The sequence below is a fragment of the Lissotriton helveticus genome, chromosome 6 (genome assembly GCF_964261635.1).
Source record: "Lissotriton helveticus chromosome 6, aLisHel1.1, whole genome shotgun sequence".
NCBI lineage: Eukaryota > Metazoa > Chordata > Amphibia > Caudata > Salamandridae > Lissotriton > Lissotriton helveticus.
In genome coordinates this window covers 632,615,528-632,637,222 of record NC_136067.1, presented here as the reverse complement: position 1 = coordinate 632,637,222, position 21,695 = coordinate 632,615,528, and positions in this window count along the sequence as shown.

Here is a 21,695-nt window from a genome sequence, read left to right as displayed (position 1 = left end):
TGGTTTTTTCAGTGAATATATATATATATATATATATAAAATTTCTATGGCAAAATGAAACCCCTCATTTTGTTCCTTTTCAAATTAAATGTATTAAGTGTTACCACTTTATTCCAATCAAGATGACTTCAGGTGTGCCATACTTTTGTCATAAGTAAGACTGTTAGCGTTCTAGTTGTTCTTTAGAACACTCAGGGACATTCTGTCATTGGGCTATAGTTGGGCTACATCTGGCTGATATTTGGGCTACATTTGGGCTCTTTTGTCTCTAGTGGCCATCTTGGGAGACTGCATAGCAGAATTTCTTTAATGAAATATAAGAGGATTTGAGAAGTCACTCAAAATGTGCCCTAATTTTTCTTTCTTCAGCACTAATCATAATTTCTATGGCAAAATGAACCCCCTCATTTTGTTCCTTTGCAAATTAAATGTTTTAAGTGTTAACACTTTATTCCAATCAAGATGACTTCAGGTGTGCCATACTTTTGTCCTAAGTAAGACTGTTAGTGCTCTAGTTGTTCTTTAGAACACTCTGGGACATTCTGTCATTGGGCTATAGTTGGGCTACATCTGGCTGATATTTGGGCTACATTAGTTTTTTTTGTCTCTGGTGGCCATCTTTGGGCTACATTGGGCTACATTGGGCTACATTGGGCTACATTGGGCTACATTTGGGCTCTAACATATATATAGCCCAATGTAGCCCAATATATATTTTTTCAAAGTTAATTTTCGTAAAAACCACTGGAGCACATATCTTGAGACATAGCAAAGGCACATCGCGCTACCAGTCCCTACAATTTTGCTAAGTTTGGTGGAAAACCATTCAGCCGTTCGGGCTAAAAGTGAGTCCAACCGCCCTATGGAAATTAACATGGGGGAAACACGTTTTGGGACCCCCCTTTTATCTCGGCCCCCGCTTGACGAATCACCCCCAAACTTTCAGGGAAGGAGCGGAGTGCCGCGAGGCAAAGTTAAGGAAAATTTCAGGAAGATTCCTCAACGGGCGCCAAAGTTATTCCCAATAGAATGTTGTGATTTCCCTATGGAAAACAATCCTAACTATATATACCTACTGGCTATCGCCAGTAGGTAATATATATATATATATATATATATAGAGAGATATAAAATCAGACGGCAATGTCTTCTTCAGGTAACCAAAAGGACACAGTGGGGATTATGTGGATGATCGTTTTACTGCAGGTGAACAACAGGCATAATGCATTTTGACGCTCAGGTCTTCCTCAGATGCCTATAGAGTCGGAAATGGGTTCCACCCTCATTTTAACCTTCCTGGCTCCTCCCATTTGAGTGGAGTACAGCTGGCCCCAATCACAAACATAGTGTCTCTTTTGTAGTCCAGTGTCGTTGACTACAACTCCCAGAAGTCTCTGGATGGATTCTGACTTCGATGGGGCTGATGGCTTTATGCTGCAGCTGTTAGATGCCTTGTAGAGGTGGGTGCTGTTTTCCCAATTATAATCCGATTTGCTGAAAGCCCGATCTCCCTCGCGTCTCCAAAGGCTTCGCCTCAATAACTTCTTCCAACCGGGTCGCGGAAACACAGAACAGTGCCTGTTTCCCCCCGTCAGATCCGGGTTGCCTATAGAGCAAAAACCACTTGCTGGGCAGGTTTTCCGAGGCGGTCCGAGGTACTACCAATCACTTGGATAACTTCGATGTCACCAGAACACCCTTGGACTCTTTGGAAGCGGGTCCTTTCGCACACTCCTGGTAAGCGTGCGGAAACATAAAATCAGACGGCAACTTCTTCTTCAAGTAACCAAAGGGACACAGTGGGGATTATGTGGAAGATCATTTTACTGCAGGTGAACAACAGGCATAATGCATTTCGATGCTCAGGTCTTCCTCAGATGCCTATAGAGTCGGAAATGGGTTCCACCCTCATTTTAACCTTCCTGGCTCCTCCCATTTGGGTGGAGTACAGCTGCCCCAATCACGAACATAGTCTCTCTTTGGTAGTCCAGTGTCGTTGACTACAACTTCCAGAAGTCTCTGGATGGATTCTGACTTCGATGGGGCTGATGACTTTATGCTGCAGCTGTTAGATGCCTTGTAGAGGTGGGTGCTGTTTTCCCAATTATAATCCGATTTGCTGAAAGCCCGATCTCCCTCACGTCCCCAAACGCTTCGCCTCATTAACTTCTTCCAACCGGGTCACAGAAACACAGAACTGTGCCTGTTTTCCCCCATCAGATCCGGATTGCCTTTAGAGCAAAAACCGTAAAAGTGACTGAATACAAATTCGCCCAGGCACTTTCACCAGCAGCGCAAATTGAAGCATACACTTGTAACATATTTATGTACATATTATACATTCAAGTGCTTCGGACATACTACAGTATAGTATAGATTTATCCTGTAGCAGTTCCGTATAGTTCTGCACTTTCACATTCTCCATACACTAGACACATATTTGTTCATTCATTTATGAACTACACATTCATTCTGACAAACTTTTACACACTACCATAGAAATAAAGGGCCAGATGTAGGTAGCCCAATACCGGTCGGAAATGGCCGAAAATACTGATTTTCGGCCGTTTCCGACCGGTATTGTGCTTTTGGGATGTAGGGGACTGAAAATCGTCTGAATCGGTAAATTTACCGAATCAGTAAAGTTACCGAATCGGTAAACATTCAGAATCGGTAAATTTACCGATTCGCTAATTTTACTGAATTGCAACAGTTTGCGATTCGGTAAATTTACCGAATCGGTAATTTTACCGATTCGGTGAATTTACCAATTCGGTAAATATACCGATTCGGTAAATAAGAAGTGGTAAAATTGAATATTGAGATGTAGGTAAGCTCTTAAATACCGAATTTGCTTGAAATTCGGTATTTAAGAGTCTGTATTTACCATGGATTGAAATCAGGTGGTAACCAGGTGCAGCCTATAAGAAAGGACCCAAAATGCAATACTTTTTTAACAATGGCAGCATTCTATGTCATTGCGAGGCGGCTACGGCTACAGGAGGAAGGAGAGAGGAATGGCTGAGACAGGAGCAGGTCTACAGACAGAGGATCACCTTGTTCATGCTCACAGAGCCAGAGATTCTCGAACCTTCTAATTAGTTGCAGCTGCCTGGGTAGCCACTTCCTGGTAGGGAGGGGCAGTGTGTTTGCACCTGATTGGCTGCCTTCATAGGTTTCACTTTTGTGTTTTTTTTCCCGATTCAGTATTTACCGAATCGGTATTTACCATTCAATCCTATGGCCAAAAAGGCCCATAGGAATGAATGGAGTATACCGATTCGGTAAATACCGATTCGGTAAATACAGAGTCTCCGATACCGAATTTTAACGAATCGGTAAATATTACCCATTTTTTTCCTACATTCCATTTACCGATTCTGAAATACCGATTCGGTAAAATTCGATATTTTAGAATCGGTAAAATTGGATTACCTAAATCTGGCCCATAGTTCTTTCTTTGACCAGTGAAGGTAGTTCTAAAAAGAACTGGTTTTTTTTGTGTGTTTTCTCAACAAATTCCAAGCGGAACAAAAGAATGAAAAAAATAACAACTAATGTTGAGGACGGCAATGATCCTGCATCCTGCATTTCATCAAGTCTATAGACTGTTCCCATAACACAAAAGTGTATCGCAATAAATTAACCTGGGCGTAGTATGCGTAGTGGGGCTACGCAAAGCTACGTGAAGTGGGCATGATGCTACGCCCGCTCACGCGATTCGCATAGCCCAACTACGCACCTCCCGCCTCCTTCCCGCCCACTTCTACATACATCATTTTAAGTAACTAGTAAAGTAAAAGTACTTAAAAGCACTTACCTGGTCCGCGGCGTCCCGGGGCTCCCTCTTCTATTTTGCGCCGACTTCTCCCATAGAAATGCGCATGCGCGGTTCTGATATTAACCTGGGCTGCTAAGGGAATTCACAAGGGCATATTATCAAGCCCATTATCGCCGCTTTATCGGCAGTTTCCTGCCGATAAAATCGGTGATAATGTATCGCCTTTTGTTGATAATATGGCCCATTGCTCTTTTTTTGACCCGAAGGGTGCCGCTTCCCGAGACTGCGGGGAGTAGGACCGTAGCCCACCCCACATACTTCAAAATAAAAACAGAGGAGTGCCGTTCCTCAGTGCTCGGGACACCTTACAAGCCCCCATTATGCAAAAAAATTGCCCCCGTAATTTGCCCCCAGGGTCCTAATGAATAAAACGGACTTCTAGTTTTTTTTTCACCTTTTCCACCGCGTAGAAGTACTGCACGAGTACCCCGCCATTTTTTATTTAAAAAAAAAATTGAGCCTAAAGATCCATGTACCACCCCCTGACCAAGACTATAGGGTCAGAATGTTTCTACCCTGCCCCCTTTCCTTATTTCTCAACTTTGAAGTTGAAGTTGAAGTTGAAAGTACTTGTAGAGCGCACGTTTACCAAGCGGTTTCTTGGAATTATTGAGAAGTGCCAAAGGCGGATCAGGGCATACAGAAAAGACCTCCTTTAATAAATAAGCAGGGCAACTATCGTTGGGAGAGACAGACTTAACTTTGGTAAGTGAGGCGATGAAGGTTTCCCTAGATATTAGGGGGAACTGATCCAGGAAGTGGAAATTGGGTAAGGGCTCAGGGCAGTGGAAATTGGATGAAGGAAGGGGAATATTAGCTTTGACTGTACTAATTTTTTCAATAAAATACTCATTAAGAGAATTACAGAGGGCTTGTGAAGGACAGGGCTTAAGAGTGGCTGTTGCCGACGTGGCCAGGCTGTAAACAGTAGAAAATATGTTTTTCGGCTTGTTTGCCGACAGAAGGATTTTTGAGGTAAAGTAGTCCGATTTCGCTTGAAGAATAGCCTTTTTATAGTCTTGTAGCAAGGCAAGATATAATGATTTTTGAAGTGAGCAATATCTCAGTTCCAGCGACGTTCAGCTTGCCTCAGGGACAGTTTTTTAGATTTTAACTCAGAGGTGAACCACCGATAAGAGTCGTGAAGACGACGGGTCTTAAGGCGTTTTAAAGGGGCCAAGTGATCACAGGCCTAAGTGAGCCAGTTGTTAATTGCATAGGCCTGAGAATGAGGAGAAAGGTCATGTAAAAGAGGACGTGAACAGGAGAGGGAGGAACAAAGAGAGGATGTGTCCACTCGACCCCAGTTTCGCACCCAGGTGTTAGTGTGGAGTGGGGGTTTACTAACCTCCATGAGGTCAAAGGAAAATTAGATAAAAAAGTGATCGGAACAAGGACATGGACTGATAATCGGAGTAGAGATACTCAAATTGGTTGACCAAACTTGGTCAAGAATATGACCATGGATATGGGTGGGGGAATGTATGTGCTGAGAAAGAATAAGGTTGTTGTAAAACTTTGTTTTACTGTTTTCTTGTGACTCGGCTCTCCCGACAAACAAGATGGCTGCCAACACTTCCTGGTTTGGAGTATTGACAGCCAATCAGCATGCAGGTCCTGCTCGTAATTGTACGTATTTCCGTACGCGTACGCCCCGATTTTTCTTTTTTTCACTGGTTTCGAGTGTTGACAGACAGTTCACAGCCAATCAGCATGCAGCTCGCGCTCGTAATTGAACACATCTCCGTCCGCGTGTAGAACTCCGTCTCTAGATATTGCTATGATTTTACTTGTCATTTTCTCAGAAACTACTGAACGGTTTTACACCATTTAACAAAAAGCACAATCTACGAACCGAACTCTACCTCTCTGCCAAATTTGGTATAATTCCGTTCAGCCGTTCGAGCTGTAGCCCTGGCTAAAGGTCCCTATGGAAAATTGCATTGGAAAAACACATTTTGGGACCCCCTTTTTTCTCAGCCCCCACTTGACGAATCACCCCCTTCAGGGAAGGTGCGGAATCGAGCAGGCCATTTTCCTGGAGAAATTCACGAAGATTCGTCCACCGGCCCCAAAGTTATTCCAAATAAAATGTTGCGGATTTCCTATGGAAAGTAGGTCCTAACTATAACTACCTACTGGCGACCGCCAGTAGGTAATATATATATATATATATATATATTCACTGAAAAAACCATAGGTTATAGACCATATATAGTTAGGAATTAGCATTTAAAAAACCTTATTTTACTCACACAAAACCATTGAAATTCCATATATAGTTAGTTGCACTAACTATATATCGCGCACCTGCAATCCACTGCTGATCATGTCACATATTACATCATTCATGACATGGTCAGTGACATCACTGATGACATCACTGATGACATCTCAAATGACATCACTGATGACATCACTGATGACATCTCATTTGACATCATTCTTGTGCTAATACGATAAACCTCTTCAGACTCTAATATAACCTTAGATACACTCAGTGTATACAGACACTCACACACTTCCACTCATCCATGGAGTTACTCACACACCCAGTCAGTCATGCAAAGAAACAATCTCATCTCCATTTCTTCAACTATACAGTTAAACACACCTTACTTATTGAAACATATACTAACACATATTTACTCTCTTATACAATCCCTGATACAAGTTCACAATGATCGATACAACCACTCACTCATTCGGTGGCTCTCATGCACAGTTATTTATATATGCCAACTCTCACATGTACTGTGTTTTACATATGTACTTACTATGACATGTAGCATTGAGATATCCATTCACTCATCAATACACTCATGCACACAGTCAACTGCCCATGTAGCTGTTTCCACATGCACTCTTGAACTCATACACCTAGTGAATAAACTGTTCACACATCTATGCATAGAGTCACACACCTTCCAGCCACCCCCACACAAACTCAATCTCCCATAGAAATACTTGGGCAAGCAATTAATAACACATATAGCCTCTCGTATAGCTAATGATCAACACATGCAGCAGTTTACAGAACAACAGACATAATGATGCACAAATTAAGACAGTTTAGTCACTAACCCATGCATTCAGTGAGACACATTTAATCACTCACTCATACAGTCAGTCACGCACCTACTAAATCCTTCATCCAGACACTTATACATCCACTCATTCTTCAATATGTAAGATATATTTTAACTTTACAGAAACATACAGTCACTGGATGTTGTCATCAGTGATGTCATCAGTGATGTCATTTGAGATGTCATCAGTGATGTCATCAGTGATGTCACTGACCATGTCATGAATGATGTAATATGTGACATGATCAGCAGTGGATTGCAGGTGCGCGATATATAGTTAGTGCAACTAACTATATATGGAATTTCAATGGTTTTGTGTGAGTAAAATAAGGTTTTTTAAATGCTAATTCCTAACTATATATGGTCTATAACCTATGTTTTTTTCAGTGAATTTTCAAGGTTTTGTAAATGCTAATTCCTAACTATATATGGTCTATAACCTATGGTTTTTTCAGTGAATTTCAATGGTTTTTTAATAGCAAATATCATAAGCTGTCGAATGTCAAGTACGTGGTAAGTGAAAACATTTTCGTGTTTATGCACACTGATCTGCTTTGAATGGTGCCCCCCCCCCCTCATTTCTATTAGGAGTACTCTCTCTTTGCAGATAGTGAAAGGTAGTTAACGCAGGCCTTTGCCCCCGTTGTAATCCGTCGTGCCTGCTTCTCTCTCCATTTGATTGATTGTTATCCAAGTATTTACTGTTTTAGAATTAGTTCTCTTTGGTTCATTCTCTATTTACAAACAAACACAGAGTCGCAATACTCTGTTTAGTCTTTGCAGATAACGAAAAATCGTGTAAAAAAAAAGAAAAGGAATCGAGCAAAATCAGTAGGCCACTAATGGGATCTCTTTTTGACCTCGCTAAAATAGAAACATTAGGAACAACACCTCATGACAAATACAAAACTAGTGAGATGAACTGAACTCCACACAATGATGGCTGCAAAACAGCTCGGCTCCGCCACCCACCCCACCCAAAATAACGATAAAGAGCGGCTGCCATGATTGGTTGCGGAATGGCCACGACGGAGCTACGAAATGATGCTGCTCTCATGCTAACCCCAGCTTCAGTCTGAAACATCCAGAAACACTGTAGACTACCAATTCGATCAGTTCCGGTAGCGCCCCAATGTAACCCGGTAGAGAAGAACTAGCCCTCCCCTCTTTCACTGATGGTTCTTGTTGCCTGTCCCTTCTGTTCTCATTTAACAGAACTATTTAGCCTGCTGAAAGGGGTTGTGTTCCGACCGCTGGTTGGTGGAGACATTTTGACTATATTCTGGACCTGCGTTGTCGCGTAATGCGTCATATGACGCGCCGCGTTAGCGCATCCGGAAGTCATCCGGGGCGCGCAGCGCGTAACGTAAGCATAACAAGTCATGTGACTTGTTAATAAAACTTTTCATTGGTTCATTTTACTTTTCTTATTGTAATGATGAAAGGCTTGCTCATATGACCTAAAAATTACGCTTTTCATTACTTCCGAACATTATTTTTTCTTAAATATATGTTATAATGTTCCAGGCTAATGTACTTTCCCGGAAATTTTACAACTGTCCTGCAAGTAAAATATATTCTTTTTTCGAGAAAAAGAGCGTTTCTTCGTCCCATGATGGAGCCGTTGAGCAAAAGAGGGTCGACCTGCTGTCTTAGTCGCCGATACGCCTGAATATGAGATTCTTATCGATCACTTTATGTTGCAGGAATAGAAAACACAACAGACCTTGACCATTTATCTTTACTGCGTTCCTTCGTATTATACCTTTTACCCTTCATGTAATTGGTCTGCTTTATTTCACTTGCCTTTTAATGATTCTAAAACAGTGACTATTATTACAAACTTTACCAATGTATATACTACTACCATGTTTTCTTTTAAAAACCTTTATTGTGAAAATTTCATTATACAAATACGAGCCTATAACCACGTGGGCCGGCCACGGAGCAAACTGTAATCGTATGTGATGAGTAGACATTTACACTGTAGAGGAACGTAACGGGCGGGCCATTAGGTTGCAAGAACTAAGGTGTCTAACAGTTACGGAATCGGTGGACGTACATTTTATAATTAAAATACGACAGGGCCAGTTACAATAAAATTATCTAGATATACATTTGCGGGCAAGTACCATGGGTGACGTTAATTCGAACTTTCAACAGTACAGTAATCAATAACACATCAGAACTTAATATCAATAGGGATGTCGAAATATTCAATCAATTCTCGTCCCCGCCCGCCATGTGCTTCAAAACTGCATACGTATCTCGTGATTTCAAGGTTCTGCAACCAGTACACAACAAGGAGTTACGAGTCCCATTTATTCCGGCGCCATTTTGGGCGAGGACGGGCAGGTCCAGGATATAGTCAAAATGTCTCTACCAACCATCGACTATGATGATGTTCATATGCTGTATTTATTAGAGTAACACTCATCTGCCCACATGAAATTAATTTACCACAATCTAAACATGTCATTTTAATCTTTCCAAAGTTCTTCTAAATATTTGGGACCGTTTCCCTTGCCTCTGAAGCTCTCAGTGCCACTTCTTTGATGAATGTACTAGCAGGTCAGGGGTTCTCCTCCAAATCTCTCTTTTATGCAGCACTATAATTAATTGGTGCCACCTCTCCATATGACGATGCATGGTATAGTTACCACAACTATATATTTTTTCGGTTCCTCTGGAGAGTTCATCGTGGCAGATGAAGCGTGTAACATACCGGGCATTTACCTTTTTTTGCATGTACAGGAAAGGAAAAAAAAATCGAGCGTTCGAGTTCTTAGGTGTCCCAGGGCCATTTTAGTGGACCAGGCCCAAATCCAAAGAACAGCTATCTCACAGGCTAATGGGGCGACCCACGCCGAGTTTCAGCATTGTAGGATGACCACACAAGTACAGCAACTTGCTAGACATCACCTCGGTGCCATCCGGATCTCGGCGCCCCACTGCAGATGAAGTGCCTCTCAACTATGAAACCACCAGAAAACGCTTGAGTCAGCTTTGTGTGAAGCCGCCATTTTGATTCAATCAATAGCGTCCCCCTGCACACATTCAGGGACCTGGTCGTGTCTTCAGGTCAAACGAATTTGGGACAAGATGCAGAAAGGAAAAGGAAAAAAGTTCCGCCGGACCCCGGGAGGTGGCCGCCTATGTCATGGGCGATCTTAGGCCACACCAGGGCAATAGTGAAGCTGCAGCAGGTGCAAATAAGCTTCAGACAGTGTTACAAGCGCTGCTCAGAACTCTCAACTATGACACCACCTCGGTGCCATCCGGATCTTGGCGCCTTGTGCTGGTTCCGGCCTATTCACACATCGGTCCGCTACTGACGCCACCTCACAGGCCAACGGGGCACCCCACGCCGACTTTCGGCGCAGCATTGTAGGATGGCCACACCAGTGCGGCAAATTGCTGGACACCACCTCGGTGCCATCCAGATCTCGGCGCGTTGTGCTGCCTTCGGCCTATTCGCCACAAGTGCGCACGCAACTCAGCTGCATAGCGAGTGAAACACCAAGGGGCGCCCCACTGCAGCCGAGGAACCTCCATCTTGGGGGCGACGCACAGCATCACATTGCTTTCCAATGCAGTCAGATCCTCAAACAGCCCCCACTGACTGACGCGAACTCACAGGCCAACGGGGCGCCCCACGCCGACTTTCGGCGCAGCATTGTAGGATGGCCACACCAGTGCGGCAAGTTGCTGGACACCACCTCGGTGCCATCCGGATCTTGGCGCGTTGTGCTGCCTTTGGCCCCATTCGCACATCAGTCCGCTACTGACGCCATCTCACAGGCTAATGGGGCGCCCCACGCCGACTTTCAGCATTGTAGGATGACCACACCAGTACAGCAACTTGCTAGACATCACCTCGGTGCCATCCGGATCTCGGCGCCCCACTGCAGATGAAGTGCCTCTCAACTATGAAACCACCACTGTGACATCCAGATCTTGGCGCGTTGTGCTGCCTTCGGCCTATTCGCACATCGGTCCGCTACTGACGCCATCTCACAGGCTAATGGGGCGACCCACGCCGAGTTTCAGCATTGTAGGATGACCACACCAACTTGCTAGACATCACCTCGGTGCCATCCGAATCTTGGCATCTCAACGCCTAGTGGTATCTTCCATACAGAAAATATTGTTACGCTACCTTTGGCCCCATTCGCACATCAGTCCGCAACTTAGACATCACCTCGGTGCCATCCGGATCTTGGCATCTCAGCGCCTTGTGGTGTCTTCTCGTCAGAAAATATTGTTGCGCTGCCTTTGGCCCCATTCGCACATCAGTCCGCTACTGACACCATCTCACAGGCCAACAGGGCGCCCCACGCCGACTTTCAGCATTGTAGGATGGCCACACCAGTGCGGCAACTTACTAGACACCACCTCGGTGCCATCCGGATCTTGGCGCGTTGTGCTGCCTTCGGCCTATTCGCACATCGGTCCGCTACTGACGCAAACTCACAGGCCAACGGGGCGCCCCACGCCGACTTTCAACATTGTAGGATGGCCACACCAGTGCTGCAACTTGCTGGACACCACCTCGGTGCCATCCGGATCTTGGCGCGTTGTGCTGCCTTCGGCCTATTCGCACATCGGTCCGCTACTGACGCCGCCTCACGTGCCAACGTATTTTCTCCGCATTTTATACCCTATGCCGCATAACAGGTCATGTGACTTGTTTATAAAACTTTTCATTGGTTCATTTTACTTTTGGTTTCCTAATGATGGAAGGCTTGATCATATGACCTAAAAACAACACTTTTCATTGGATGAAAACTTTTTTTTTCCAAACGATGAAAGCCCCACCTTGTTTCTGGATGTTTCAGACTGAAGCTGGCGTCAGCATGAGAGCACCACCATCTCGTAGCTCCGTCGTAGTCATTCCGCGAGCAATCATGGCAGCCGCTCCCCACCAGAAGCCTGCAGGAGTCGGGGCCCCCAAAACTTTTGATGAATTCTCAAGGCGGAGGGGACGCTTTCGAGAATGGGGTCCAAGACCTAGCAGACAAGCGTCCGATTTCCAAGGTGTCCCAGGGCCATTTCAGTGGACCAGGCCCAAAAAGGAAAGAGCCTGCCGCCATTTTGAGAGTCCTGTGACAGCCGCCTATCGCTGCACCGCAAGAGTGGGCGCAACTCAGCTGAATTGCGGCTTTTGACACAGTGGACCAAAAACGGACGGAATGGCAACTGAAACGGTAAAGGGGCGCCCCACTACAACAGATGACACTCCACCTGGAGAGGCCCGTTCACGCCGCCTCCCCCGGGGCGCCCCACGCCGTTATTCGGAGCAGCATTGTAGGATACCAAAACCAGTGCGGCAACTTACTGGACATCACCTTGGTGCCATCGTTCTGCTGCCTTGGAACTATTCGCACAACAGTTTGCTACTGAAGACCCACCCCCCGCGACGCCCCACGCCGTTATTTGCTGGGTGGCAACTTACTAGACATCACTTTCGTGTCATCTAGATTTCAGCGCGTTCTGCTGCCTTGGAACTATTCGCACAACAGTTTGCTACTGATGACCCGCCCCACGCCGGAAATCTGGACGTTGTGCTGCGTTGGGACTATTCGCACAGCCGACCGCTACTTCGTTGTTTTTCCCTAAAAATGTTTATATGTTATTACTATTTTTGTTTTCTTGTATATATTTATAAATTATTAAAGTTTTATAATCTTACTACTTTGTCGGAGTGCTATATATTTTTAATGTGACACATAATTGTAAAAACTTTGATGTACAAAGAGTCATCCCTGGAATCTTCCGCTTCACGCTCGGTCCCCTCCCCAATCACAATACAGGATGGTTTTCAGATAATAGCAACGCTTCTGCTGTGACGGATCTCATCGAGTGTGGGCCTTGATCTACTATAACTCCTTTGAAGAGGGGTGAATCTTTACAGCTGTGGCCATAAACTACATCTGCAGGGCTAGCTGATACCCTAGGACCAGCCTGGACAATCGGACACAGAGGAAAAGGAGTGTCAGAGGGTGCAGTAGTGAATAGGGCGAAAGGGAGGTGTCGGGCGGGCACAGGGTGTGATTCTCAGGAAAGAGCAGCGCAGATGGGGGGAGGTTTATTACCCATGCATAAGACAGAGAGCGGGGGTGACCACTGCCTGGGGGAGATGCTTGCGAGGGTGGGGAGCCATGCTAAGGATCGACAGCGTGCACAGAGTGGGTCTGGTCAAGGCATCTAAAATGGCTGCCGTGCACGACAAAAGTGTGGCATTTGAAAAAAGACAAGATGGCGCAGACAATGTTTTTCAACACTTCCTGATTTCCTTCGAATCGAACGTTAACAGACGTTGGGGCATATTACCAAAGTTAAGCGATATTTATCCCTAACGATGCATTGCAAAGATTTTTTTACCGTCAGAAATTATCGCAGATAAACCTTACTATTATCAAAGTTTATCGCAAATACGATAAAAACCGACCGCAATGCATTAATATCGCTGAAAACTCAGCGATATTCATGCATTACCGAGCTAATCCTCTTAGCCATGTTATCCACCTCCCATAGGATAACATGGCTAAGAACTGCTCAGGGCAGCTGTTACTTTTTGGAGATATTCGCGCTTATCTCGAATATTTCCAAAAGTTGATAATAGGAGATAGCGATGTTAGCGACTGTTTCCAGTCGCTAACATCTTGGCATGCCCACTTTGCATGTCATTAGTGATAAATATCACTCACATGCAAAGTGGGGCCCAAGATGGTCGCTATCTCCTACTAGCCGTCGCTAACTGGTGTTAGCAACAGCTAGGTAATACAGATATAATTTTATCTCCGCGAAGCGGAGCGCTGTTACAGATATATATCTTGTTTTTGAACGTTAATTTCTCAAAATGCACTGAAGCACATATATTGAGACCTAGCAAAGGCACATCGGGCTACCAGTCCCTAATATTTTACCAAGTTTCGTGCAAATCCATTCAGCCGTTCGATTATTATTATTATTTATTTTTTTTGCCCCGCGGGGCCCTTTTAAAACCTCCACATCAAACCTAGGGGATCAGCGAGGATCTACTATGCCCCCTTATGGTCATTTGCCCCTTCGCTTTGGCCTCCTCTTGTCTCTCGATCCTACCGAGAGACAAGATGGCGGCCGCTACGGACTGTTTGGAATGTTTACAGACACCGGAGAGCCAATCAGCTTCGCTTCGCAAAGCTCCGTAACGCGAAAAGTACGCGAAGCGGTGCGCTGTTACAGATATATATCTTTTTTTGAACGTTAATTTCTCAAAATCCACTGAAGCACATATATTGAGACCTAGCAAAGGCACATCGGGCTACCAGTCCCTACAATTTTGCCAAGTTTCGTGCAAATCCATTCAGCCGTAAGATTATTATTATACCGAGAGACAAGATGGCGGCCGCTACGGACTGTTTGGAATGTTTACAGACACCGGAGAGCCAATCAGCTTCGCTTCGCAAAGCTCCGTAACGCGAAAAGTACGCGAAGCGGTGCGCTGTTACAGATATATATCTTTTTTTGAACGTTAATTTCTCAAAATCCACTGAAGCACATATATTGAGACCTAGCAAAGGCACATCGGGCTACCAGTCCCTACAATTTTGCCAAGTTTCGTGCAAATCCATTCAGCCGTAAGATTATTATTATAATTTTTTTTTTTTGCCCCGCGGGGCCCTTTTAAAACCTCCACATCAAACCTAGGGGGTCAGCGAGGATCTACTATTCCCCCTTATGGTCATTTACCCCTTCGCTTTGGCCTCCTCTTGTCTCTCGATCCTACCGAGAGACAAGATGGCGGCCACTACGGACTGTTTGCGGCCACTACGGACTGTTTGGAATGTTGACAGACGCCGGAGAACCAATCAGCTTCGCTTCACAAAGCTCCGTTGCGCGAAAAGTACGCGTCCTAGGCCGCTGCCCGGTCCGCGCTTACAGATATATATCTTTTTTTAAACGTTAATTTCTCAAAATCCACTGGAGCACATATATTGAGACCTACAAAAGGCACATCGGGCTACCAGTCCCTACAATTTTGCCAAGTTTCGTGCAAATCCATTCAGCCGTTCGGGCTAAAAGTGAGGCCAACCGCCCTATGGAAATTAACATGGGAAAAATGCGTTTTGGGACCCCCCTTTTTTCTCGGCCCCCCCTTGACGAACCCCCCCCAAATTTTCAAAGGCTGCTCAGAAACAAAATGTGCCATTTTCCTGAAAATTTCAGCCAATTCCGTCCACAAACGGCAAAGTTATTAGACATAGAATTTTCAAAAATCCCATAGAGAAAAAATCCTAACTATATATACCTACTGGCGACCGCCAGTAGGTAATTCACTGAAAAAAACATAGGTTATACACCTTATATAGAGTTAGGAATTAGCATTTAAAAAACCTTATTTTACTCACACAAAACCAATGAAATTCCATATATAGTTAGTTGCACTAACTATATATCGCGCACCCGCAATCCACTGCTGATCATGTCACATATTACATCATTCATGACATGGTCAGTGACATCACTGATGACATCACTGATGACATCTCAAATGACATCACTGATGTCATTTGCTAAATGCTAATTCCTAACTATATATGGTGTATAACCTATGGTTTTTTCAGTGAATTTTCAAGGTTTTGTAAATGCTAATTCCTAACTATATATGGTCTATAACCTATGGTTTTTTCAGTGAATTTCATTGGTTTTTTAAAAGCTAATATCTATAGCTGTAAAATGTATTCTTCTTTAAATCCAAAAATATATTTTATATGTTTATTAATAAATTTTTTTAAATATTTTTTTTGTTTCGCTCCCGGTCCGCGAACCGGGAAGCTTTCCGTTAGCTCAAATTGATGCCGCGACCCGGCCCGCGAACCGGTAAGAAATCAACATAGTGACGGTATCGCGTTGCCGCGTAATGCGTCTTATGACGTACTGCGTTAGCGCACCCGGAAGTGCCCCGGGGCGCGGACCGAGGCGCGAAACGCAGCTCCCCGAAAGCGATCCGCGGCGCGTCGCGAAAGCGCGACGTATCGCGTTGCCGCGTAATGCGTCTTGTGACGTACCGCGTTAGCGCACCCGGAAGTGCCCCGGGGCGCGGACCGAGGCGCGAAGCGCAGCGACCCGGAAGCTATCCGGGGCGCGGACCGGAGCGCGTAACGTAAGCATAACAGGTCATGTGACTTGTTAATAACACTTTTCATTGGTTCATTTCACTTTTGGTTTCATAATCATGTAAGGCTAGGTCAGGTGACCTAAAAATAACACTTTTCATTGGTTGAGAAGTATTGTTTTTCCCAAATGATGAAAACCCCTCCTTCTTTCCTCACTCTGACTTTCATCATTGTGAGAGGAAGACCTTTACTACTATATGAGAAATGGCTTCATTGGTAGCTTCAGCTGGTGCACCCCCACCACCACCTCCACCTCCTCATGGGAAGAGAGGACCACCTCCCCAGGTCATTACCAACACTGAGGAGGAAGATGAAGAAATGGATGAGGAGGGAGAAGAACCACAGTTCTTAGAAGAGGTGCCCCGGGTTTCCAGAAAGAAAGCCAGTTTCATCTGGCAGTTTTATTCGATCCCTCGTGGCCAAAAAAAAGTCAATGCGAGGTATGTCACCTGCCTCATGTGCAAAGAACAATTATCAAGAGGGACGGACAAGAAATATAGTTATGGAAATCACACAATGCACAGGCACATGACAAGGAAGCATCCACTAAATTACAGCCGGGCGGAAATAAGGGATATGCAGGACAATCCAATATCAACTCCTGTGGCCAGACCAAGAATACCAATTTCATTAACACCAGAAGAGGCACGGGAAACTGTGCCAAATATACAAGAAAATTTTGGCCACATGATACACTCTTGTATGCACTGTCGTGCGTTGTTAGCGTGTGGCAACATGAGCATCAATGCACTCAACCTGGCGTATGAACACCATGATTGCCCTAACCGCCCCCAGTAATTTTTTTTTTGCTCCTGTTGAGCCCTTTTCAACGCCTGTTTTTTGTTGTTTCCCCCCCCCCAAAAAAAACCAAAAAAAATATAAAATCGTTCAAAAAAAAAAAAATAAAAAAAAATAAAAAAAAAATATAAAACAACAAAAATATTAAAAAAAAAGTTCTTTTCAGAACTACCTTCCCTTTCAAAAAAAATTGCTAGAATGTTTAGCACTCTGGCAAGCTCTATTTCTTTTGGTTCGCTCCCGGGTTAGCTTCCCGGTACGCGGACCGGCAGCTAACCAAAAAAGTAAGTATAAGGAAAGTAAACAGAGAGTGATGTTGAAAGAAAGACAGCTATAGGGAGTAAAGAAGAGATACTGTTTAATAGATCTATTTACCGAAGAAAAGACGGAAGAGGGTATAATTGTGAAAAACAAAATAGATAACGAAGTGAAAGAAAAAAAAAGAGAGTATAACATTAACAAAGAAGAGTTTCTTGGAGAATGTGAGTGAATGTTCAAAATAAGATTAAAACATGAGGAATAACAGAGAGAAAAAATAGAAAACAGAAAACAAAAAATAACAGAAAAAGATTAATTGAAACAGCAAAGAAATGTAAGTAACATAGAGCCATATCATCAACATAGGCAATAAAAGTTTTGCAGCTTTTATTGGCAGAAATGTGTCGCTAAAGGTGCTTTTGCGGCAGAAAACTGCCGCTAAAACCACTTTTGCACCAGTTTTCTGCCAATAAAAAGAGCAATAATTTTATTGGCTGTGTTCATAATATGCCCCTTAGTGTGCTTCAACTACACAGAGAAAGCATTATGAACAAGTAGTGATAGAGTGATCAGTCAAAGACACTAAGAGTAATAGAGACGGAGTGAGTGAACAAGAGTGAGGAACTATGAGAAGAGAGGGACTGAGAAAAAGAGTGGAAGGAGTTGAGTAGTAGGTAATAGAGAAAGGAATGAGGGAAGTAGCAAAGGCAGGAAACTGAGGGTTAAAGAAATGAAGCAGTGGAACTAATAGTAGGTGAATGTGATAGAAATGTAACGAAAAGAGTACAAAGCATTTACCTTATAATTGTCGTTAAATTACTCACTTTTAGTTTTTATACTTTCAATCTGTGAAAGAGAGAACAAACATTTCAAAAATATTAAAACATGTATTTAAAAATTACAAAAGACAAGGGAAAAGATTGAAGGACTAACAGTTTTTCAACAACTTTGACACTTACAGAAGCTTCTGCTTCTCCAGGCCCCCTACACAGTCCTAAAGATATACATTTTAAACTAACAGTATCTTGATGCAGATGAAGTGAGGCCTATCTTAAAACATGGTGCATCTTTTGCATTGCTGTTGTCTCAGAAAAGTGTCGCAAGACACTAAAATTTTAAATAATTGCTTCAGGATGCCAATAAGATGTGTCCTATCCAGAGGTTTGTTTGAGGTGAGGCCTACTCAGGGTTGCAGATGAAATTTCGAGTTGTTGAAGAGAATAGAGGACATAATACATGTGAAGGTCTACCAATGAAGTGAGTCATGTCCACTGCACTCTTGAACAAAGTCCAAACATCCTATGTTTCCCTGGACAGACCTAAACTTGATCTGCACAATGTGATTCGTAATGATAGGAAACACAGGTGATGTAATTGAAATACGTGCAATTTATTTTGCTCATTTCACAATCACATCACTTGTGTTTCCTTTGCTTAGGTATCTCATTGTGCAGATGTAGTCTAGCATATGAAAGAATACGCAGAAGTGCAGCACTGCATGCAACAACTTTGACACTTACAGAAGCCTCACCTTCTTCATGCCTCCTACACAGTTCTACATATACATCATAAATGCAAACAGTACAGAATTAATTATACATGTTAAATGGTTTATTTTTGCTGTTCTCAGAATGTATCAAAATTCACTAAAAACAGTGACTTGAAGGTATTCATCATATAACAGCGGGGAAAAAAAACACAATCAAAATGATTGTGTTTAAAAAACCCATACAACATAAGAAATCAGAATTCAGAACTCCTTAAAGTTAACTTACTTTCCATGACGTCAAAGGATGTCCTATGAACAGCTTACACTCTTTTGTGCTGTTATTACTTTCAGCCCGCCACTTTCTGAAAGAAAATCTCCATCGTTTTTAAAAACATGTTACATGCAATAAATGACTTCTTGCTCTCTACCACAAGTTTCCACAAGGCCAAATCTTGTCAGACCCATTTATAACTCTTGGATTTCTTGTAAGCCAATCCCGTCATTTGGCATTTCCGCAACTTTCAGAATTAAAATGTTGAAGATCATTTTCACAATCCTGGAATAGTAATATCTTCCCCTTCTTGCTCAGTCATGTTCTACATTTCCTATGACACTGATACTGCTTACTATGAAGCAGACTTACACTAACTCTATGACTACTACAATTATTTAATTCTCTACATCACTTTCAATCACAAAGCAATGTAAAACAGTAGACAGCGTTGCAGACTTACATTCCCTCTACTCTATGTTTTGATTGGCTGCTTCAATTAGCTTATAAAAAGAAATAGTTTTTCTGAACTCATTCAAAGTGCACTTATTTCTCCATGACGTCCAGTCTTATGGTTAGAAGTTATGTCTCTGAACTACACTTATCCTCAAGGCCAAATTGTGTAGGAGCCATTAGAACTTCTTGAAATTCCACAGAGCACATCCCAAGATTATTTCCCTAAAATTTTGGTTTTAAAAACACCAGGTAAGAGTTTTTAAGGTCATACGGCAATTTTTTTTTGAAAATTAAAACAGAATCGTTGCAGAATGACCAGCCATTTCTAGACTTTAAATAAGCTGTGTAATGTCCTGATGTTATTGAAGGGCCGTCATGATATATAATTGCTGCAGTTACAAAAGTCCTTCCTGATATTGACAACTGCGAAGCTACAAAATTTTTAATTAAAGTTGTCAATTTTGTTCCATCAGGCCTACATCGTTGGAACATTAAAATGACATACTGGCCATATGTTTGTATAAATAATGTGGACATCATTTCAGATTTACATTGGCTACACTCCATGTTGTGATCAGCTGCTTTTACTAGCTTATTAAAGGAGACTGATTTACTGTCTGGCAAAGTTAAATATATAAATCTTTCTGAGTCTACACTAGTAGTACTTGATACCATACAGTTCTCGCAGTCATGCTGCCATTGATAAGAAAGCCCAAACAGCTGATCTACATCTACACCTTCAGCATGCAATACATCAAGCATATACATTAAAAACTCCTGACAATCTTGCTGAATATTTTGAGAGAATTGTGTTTGGCCTGAACATCTGTCTAACAGATTTCGAATTTCAGACACACTTTCTATGTTTCTTCTATCAGTGCTACATTTCTCTAACACAGATTTTAACAAACTGCAAAATCTTTGATCAGAATTGACCACAATCTCTTCTTTTACATTTTCTAGAGAAAACAAAACATTAACCACTACATTAGCATAGCAGTTGACACCAGAACTGTTTTCAAATTGAAAACCAACAACATCTTCAACAGAATCCTTTTTGTTTCTGCTTGTAATTTTAGGTTCATCGACTTTTCGTCTTTTTGCTACAACCTCCCCAGTATTGGTCACATTTCTTCGTTTCCGGCCTACCACACGTTTCTCAAACAAAGGATACTGAGGCAAATGTGGCGCATACTCTCTTCTTAACCTATTGTATTCCTTAACACAATCTAGATCCGCACAAATGTTTGTGACATCACACTCAATCAAGTACAATCCCGATAAAGTTCTAACTCGTGACAATGCCACATATGCCATACCCTCCTTGAACACAGAACTGCCAATATTCACCAATGCACAGTCTACACTTAAACCTTGCGATTTATGGATTGTCACCGCATATGCCAAGCAAACAGGAAACTGCTTACGGCGAACATATAAGTCTTTTACAAGCAAAAATCTAGCAGAGCAACGACCAATTAGCTGTACTTCCTCAATGCCATCAAATTAAATTTTTAAAAATTAAATTCCATCTCTATTTCTGTATTTTACAAAATCAACAACATTACCCATTGATCCATTTACCAGACCTCTTTCAACATGTAAATTCCTTCTTAAAATTATACGGCAGTTCAAGCACACATTCAGAGTCTTTTCAAAACCTGCAGTTTTAGATATACTCTTCTCTAATGAATCCAATTTTGTTTTCAGATTCTCAGACAAAATAATTGTTGATCCCATATGCTCTACTCTGTCAATAGCTTCCAGTTTCACAATCTCTTGCTTTTCTAAATGCAACATTTTGTTGTTGAATTTGGCACATTCTGCAAGAGTTGGCATCAAACATATTCCAGATTTCTTATCAGTAATTTTCTGAAAAATATTCTCAGGCACAACATCTTGTTCTGGATATAAATTTGATAGTAATCGTGCATGTAAAGCTTCTTTCCCATGCTCGGTCACTTTTCCAATTCTAACATCTTGTAGAATAGTCTTGTAAACTTCATCCTTCGCCTGACGCATATTTTCATGCAGTTCAGCATAATTGAAGTTTAACCATATATTGACGTTGCCAATGCTGCCTAGGCACTTCCTGGTATCTTCATGTTTCTTCTATCAGTGCTACATTTCTCTAACACAGATTTTAACAAACTGCAAAATCTTTGATCAGAATTGACCACAATCTCTTCTTTTACATTTTCTAGAGAAACCAAAACATTAACCACTACATTAGCATAGCAGTTGACACCAGAACTGTTTTCAAACTGAAATCCAACAACATCTTCAACAGAATCCTTTTCCTTTCTGCTTACAATTACTGGTTCATCTAGTT